Below are 6992 nucleotides of genomic sequence, written 5' to 3'. Positions count from 1 at the left end.
AGAGACGCGAATCACGGAAGCGGGGCACCGTGCGCATGCGCAGTGCACAGACTCGGACACAGGAAGCGGGGCGGAAGTGAGGCAAACAGCGCCCCTGGACTTACTTTATACCGTACTATAAGCTATGACGCTCGTTTTTGCACTATATTTATCTTATGGTAACCTTATATTGTAGATCTACCCCTGGCAATAGTCTTTTCCGAATTTATACAATGCTATATGTAACTGTATTTTCAAGTAGCCCTGAACAGGAAGTGATGTCATAATTACACTGCTAATTATCCTGGCTATAAATAGAATTACTGTTCAGTAGCCCTCTACCCCTTGATGAAGTCAGATGGACGAAACGCGTTGGGCAGACCTCAATTTGACCTTCCATTTTTAAGATAAGCACCTTTCTCTTATCTGAAATATATTTGTATATTTTTATTGTTCCAGATATGTTTTTATTTTTTCTTTTATCAGCTTGAATTTGTTTTTTAATCGATCAAATCCACCCTTTTTATTCCATCCAACCCTTTTTCCTTTTTTATTGCTATTAAATTGTCTGTTTTATAATAAATATCCCCCCATTTTTTAAAAGAAATACGAATTGCATCCTTCTTCATATATATATCCTTTAAGTGTAGACACTGTTAGTCACCAGTACCCCTACCCTCCCTTATATACTTTTAACTAACAGGCAGCTTATCACTGCTTTTTTTTGGGGTCAGCTGACACCTTTTACTCCTAAAGGAGTGTCTACACCCCTGGTTATTTTATTTTATATATCTCTAAACTGTATAGTAGGCCTATACACCTATACTTGTGGCGCCATACTCCCACCACTCTATCCTTCCTGATATATTTTGTAAGGCAGCCTGAGTTTTGTGTTTAGACCACTAAGATGTTCAGATTTAATGAACGCACCACTAAACGTAACGAGTGGTGCCAGAGGATATTCAATGAAGAGGCTCAGAGTAACACCACACCCCCACCTGATGGGTTGGACGATTTATTTTGGGGAATGGAACGCTTATTATCTAAAGAAATCAAAACATGGTGGGACATTAAAGGGTTGGAACAATATATTGAAGTAAACAGAGTACCGAGAGGACTGAGAATTCAAAAACAACCCACCCTTGGTAACACAGACCCTGAATTTATTGAAAAATGGGATTCCATCTTACATACATGCTCAATTAACCTGATGAAACTTCTGATAAGTGAAAGGAGGAGAAGTGCAGCAGCTCTAGAAAAAGAAATAAAGGAGAAAGAAGCTGAACTTGAACCCCACAAAAGCAAAGAAGACTACAGGGTGAATGAGAATGTCCTTAACAAAAAACTGGAACATATCGAAGAAGAGGTCATACGAGGCAAGGAGAAGAAATTTCTCAGAGATAAAAGAGACTACGAACAAGGTAACATAAAAAATTGGAGCAGATTTAAGACTTATGACAGATCTCAAAAAACTGATCAAAAATACCAGTGGAAGACCATACCGCAGAAAACGAGACCAGTACGGAGAGATGACTCGCCAGCAACACCATCCATCAGAACACACAACAGATTCAACACGTTTAATCGATTCAGAACCAATAGTGAACAAGATTTTTTATCCTCACGACAAGGAGCAAGAACAAAAGATCCACCCAGGAGCACAATCTACGAGGACGTCAAACATGCCTCTCCGCTCAAAAGAAGGTTCGCAGAAGTAGAGGAAAACGGGGCGGTAGGAGGAAAAGAGTTCAAAAAGAGAAACCTGTAACCCACGGTACAGGAGACAAAGGAATATTTAACCTATCCACACACACCCTCACCGACTCAGAACACTCACTACTTAGCAAAGGATTGTCATTTGCACCTTCAGAAGGCCTAAATAAGTTTGATACCTTCATCGACCTCAACAAATTTGTGCGGAAACTTACGTTAAAAAGACACTTCCTGAGAAAAGAGAACGCTATCATATCGAATTACGAAGCAAGTTCAAAATCTGGACTTAAACCAAAAAGTAAATACTATCCAGTGGAATCTAAAGGGAGCAACATAAGCATTTTTTACGATTTAGTGAAAAAAGATTTATGTGAAACAGAACCCACACCAGTGGTGAATAAAAATCTCCACAACAAAGAAATCGAAGCACTGAAAAATCTCCAAAAAAACAAGCAACTTGTCATAAAACCGGCTGACAAAGGGGGGGGGGTTGGTCATCCTGGACAGGGACAAATATGTCCAAGAAGCACACAGACTCTTAGGAGATACCAGCTCCTATGCCCTGCTGCCAGATGACCCAAAAAATACATTTATAGATTAACTCAGATCCTTACTTTTACAAGGCCTGAGAAGTGACATTATCACAAAGGATGAATTCTCGCTTTTAATGCAATCCAACCCCACTACCCCCATATTCTATTTTTTACCTAAAATCCACAAGTGCCTATCCAACCCACCTGGGAGACCTATTGTCGCAGGGATAGACTCTCTTACGTCTAATTTGTCTAAGTACGTGGACATTTTTCTGAACCCGTATGTCAGGAAGTTACCATCATACCTGCAGGATACCACTATGGTATTAAATGAGATGAAGAACATTAAATGGAAAGACTCATACATATGGATAACCGTTGATGTACAGTCATTATATACCTGTATTGAACACAAGAAAGGGATTGAAGCTAGCAGAGTGTATCTCAACAAAGACTCATCCCTTACAGAAGCACACAAGACCTTTATTTGTGAATTGATGAATTTTATTTTAAGCCGTAATTATTTTAAATTCTTAGACAAATTTTACTTGCAACAATGTGGCACCGCAATGGGCACGATTTTTGCGCCGAGCTTTGCTAACTTGTTCATGGGCCAATGGGAGGAGAAGTATATGTACAACACGCAACATTTTGAAAAACATGTCATTCTATACAAAAGGTATATAGATGACATCTTGATCATCTGGAATGGCAGTTCTGATTCTTTTATGGACTTTTTTAAAGTTATACAACTCAATGATTTTAATCTGTCTTTTACTTGCAATATGGATAAGAATTCAATTGAGTTCCTGGACCTGACTTTAACTGGAGAGGAAGGGGCAATCACTACAAAAAACTACATCAAGAATGTCGACAAGAACAGCTACCTTCATTATAAGAGCAGTCACTCTAAAAAGTGGAAAAACAATATCCCCTACTCCCAATTTCATAGAATCAAAAGAAACTGTAACAAGACCGAAGATTGTGAAGCACAACTTGGAATCTACAGAAAAAGGTTTGAGGAAAAAAGGTACCCCAAAACTATACTGGACGGAGCCATTGAGAGAACAAAAAACCTCGAGCGAGAACAATTACTTACTTACAAAGAAAAAACAGAGAAAAAGGAGTCCGTCTCCTTCATAACGACTTACAACAGCCATGAACATTCCATCAGAACCTCACTGAAAGCACACTGGGGAATACTTCTGATGGACCCCATCCTTAAGGAGATTCTCCCTGCACAACCAGAACTGATCTTTCGCAAGTCTAGAAGTCTTAAGGACATTCTCGCACCCAGCATGCTACGAGTACTACCACCAGAGGACAACCAACGGTCTCTTCCAAAATGTGTTGGAGCATATAAATGTGGACATTGCAATGTTTGCAGATTCCTCAACCCTAATAGGAGGACTTTCAACAACACTGACGGTACTAAAGAATTCAAAATCAAGGACTTCATGAACTGTAACAGCACGTCAATTATCTACCTCTTGGAATGCACCTGCCACAAAAAATATGTGGGTAAAACAAAGAGGACGTTGAAAATCAGGATCCAAGAACATATACGCAGCATAAGAAACAAGCTGGAGACACACTTACTATATAGACATTTTAAACAAGAACACCAGTCCAACCCGGAAGAACTGTCCTTTAAGGCGATCGAACATGTCACAAGTGGCGACAGAGGAGGAGATCTAGCGAAGAAGTTGTCCCAGAGAGAGATGTACTGGATCTTCCAACTGAAAACTTCTCATCCATTCGGCTTCAATGAAGGATACGAGATCGCACCGTTCCTGTGATAAGAAATTACTTCCTTTTTTCTCTCATATTTCCTTCATATCTCTCACCTTATCCGCTGGTAGCCTGTATATTTGACCACCATGCACTCGACACTTTATGTATTTATGTATTTATTTAACCACAACCACAGCACTAAGCACTTTATAGTTTGTTGATTTGCCTGTTATGTTAATAAACTCGGATTGCTGTGCGACTCAGTTATTTGTCCACGAGATACAGTCATACCACACTGACGGACGCCCAATCTCGTCCGATCTTGGAAGCTAAGCAGTGTAGGGCCCAAACAGTACCAAGCGGGGAACCACTTGGGAAGATTGGGTACTGTACAATGTGGGATACAATAGACTCATAACATACCAGCAATGTAAAACATTGACAAATACTGGCTAATTGACCACCTTTTGCCTCCCCCTATTTCTACCTAAAGATCTTATAACTTACACTTTACAGATAATTCTGAGTACTTTGAATCTTGCACTCTATCCCCAGCTTAATATGTCTTTTTTTCACTATATTAACTATAAATTCTTCACTCCCACATACAGATACACCCTTCTCCTATTAAGCACTGTATGTGCCCACTATACTATATATACCCCTCACTGGTATCAAAATAGAATACACTATAAGCACATTGTCTGAAAAAAACAAACACATGTGTTTAATATGCAGCAATATATAAGTACTTTTTAGAAATGACATTATATACTATCACTAAGTACTCCATAGACTATAATGGCCTCCTATATGACAACATGTTGCTAATGTACATATTTTTAATAGAAATATTAACAATATTTAGATTATCAGTGCCCCTTTGAATAAGAATTATTCTAGTCGGTTTTGAAGCTCTCTAAACATACACATATATCGTTCTTTTAAAAAATCAAATTCCAGCAATATAAAGTTTATCCCTTATAACATCTCCCATGCTCCTATTATAAAATTAATTAATAATACTTTATAAGGAATTAATCCTCGTTTTATTTATTTGTTTTCCTATATGCATTTCTGTGCAAGCTGAACAGGCCATTATAGAAATGTGTCCTGCACTATATGGCTTCACAAAGATGTCCGCCGCGATGATTGACAATGCAAACCATCCAATCAATATGAAGCTACAGGCCGTTCCACGTCGAAACAGGAAGTGTGGCTCCCCTAACAGAAAAGCACAAGCAGGAAGTGGGGCAGCTTAGCGCCTATACAGAGACGCGAATCACGGAAGCGGGGCACCGTGCGCATGCGCAGTGCACAGACTCGGACACAGGAAGCGGGGCGGAAGTGAGGCAAACAGCGCCCCTGGACTTACTTTATACCGTACTATAAGCTATGACGCTCGTTTTTGCACTATATTTATCTTATGGTAACCTTATATTGTAGATCTACCCCTGGCAATAGTCTTTTCCGAATTTATACAATGCTATATGTAACTGTATTTTCAAGTAGCCCTGAACAGGAAGTGATGTCATAATTACACTGCTAATTATCCTGGCTATAAATAGAATTACTGTTCAGTAGCCCTCTACCCCTTGATGAAGTCAGATGGACGAAACGCGTTGGGCAGACCTCAATTTGACCTTCCATTTTTAAGATAAGCACCTTTCTCTTATCTGAAATATATTTGTATATTTTTATTGTTCCAGATATGTTTTTATTTTTTCTTTTATCAGCTTGAATTTGTTTTTTAATCGATCAAATCCACCATTTTTATTCCATCCAACCCTTTTTCCTTTTTTATTGCTATTAAATTGTCTGTTTTATAATAAATATTCCCCCATTTTTTAAAAGAAATACGAATTGCATCCTTCTTCATATATATATCCTTTAAGTGTAGACACTGTTAGTCGCCAGTACCCCTACCCTCCCTTATATATATATATATATATATATACACACACACACACACACACACACACACACACACACACACACACACACACACACACTGCTCAAAAAAATAAAGGGAACACTAAAATAACACATTCTAGATCTGAATGAATGAAATATTCTTATTAAATACTTTGTTCTTTACATAGTTGAATGTGCTGACAACTCAATCACACAAGTTATCAATGGAAATCAAATTTATTAACCCATGGAGGTCTGGATTTGGAGTCACCCTCAAAATTAAAGTGGAAAAACACACTACAGGCTGATCCAACTTTGATGTAATGTCCTTAAAACTAGTCAGAATGAGGCTCAGTAGTGTGTGTTGCCTCCACGTGCCTGTATGACCTCCCTTCAACCCAGACAAGTGGCTCAGGTAGTGCAGCTCATCCAGGATGGCACATCAATGTAAGCTGTGGCAAGAAGGTTTGCTGTGTCTGTCAGCGTAGTGTCCAGAGCATAGAGGCGCTACCAGGAGACAGGCCAGTACATCAGGAGACGTGGAGGAGGCTGTAGGAGGGCAACAACCCAGCAGCAGGACCGCTACCTCCGCCTTTGTGCAAGGAGGAACAGGAGGAGCACTGCCAGAGCCCTGCAAAATGACCTCCAGCAAGCCACAAATGTGCATGTGTCTACTCAAGCAATCAGAAACAGACTACATGAGGGTGGTATGAGGGCCCGACGTCCACAGGTGGGGGTTGTGCTTACAGCCCAACACCGTGCAGGACGTTTGGCATTTGCCAGAGAACACCAAGATTGGCAAATTCGCCACTGGCGCCCTGTGCTCTTCATAGATGAAAGCAGGTTCTCACTGAGCACATGTGACAGACGTGACAGAGTCTGGAGACGCCAAGGAGAACGTTCTGCTGCTTGCAACATCCTCCAGCATGACCGTTTGGCAGTGGGTCAGTAATGGTGTGGAGTGGCATTTCTTTGGGGGGCCGCACAGCCCTCCATGTGCTCGCCAGAGGTAGCCTGACTGCCATTAGGTACCGAGATGAGATCCTCAGACCCCTTGTGAGACCATATGCTGGCGTGGTTGGCCCTGGGTTCCTCCTAATGCAAGACAATGCTAGACCT

At 40.3% G+C, this 6992-nt stretch overlaps 1 pseudogene; it reads left to right on the top strand.

Moving 5' to 3' along the window:
* Positions 1–4236: 4236 nt before the first annotated feature.
* LOC134968340 (5S ribosomal RNA) lies at positions 4237–4355 on the top strand (annotated as a pseudogene).
* Positions 4356–6992: the final 2637 nt, after the last annotated feature.

Source organism: Pseudophryne corroboree, chromosome 10, assembly GCF_028390025.1.
Source record: "Pseudophryne corroboree isolate aPseCor3 chromosome 10, aPseCor3.hap2, whole genome shotgun sequence".
NCBI lineage: Eukaryota > Metazoa > Chordata > Amphibia > Anura > Myobatrachidae > Pseudophryne > Pseudophryne corroboree.
The sequence above is the reverse complement of the archived record's forward strand: the minus strand, read 5'-3'. Positions and strand labels throughout refer to the sequence as shown.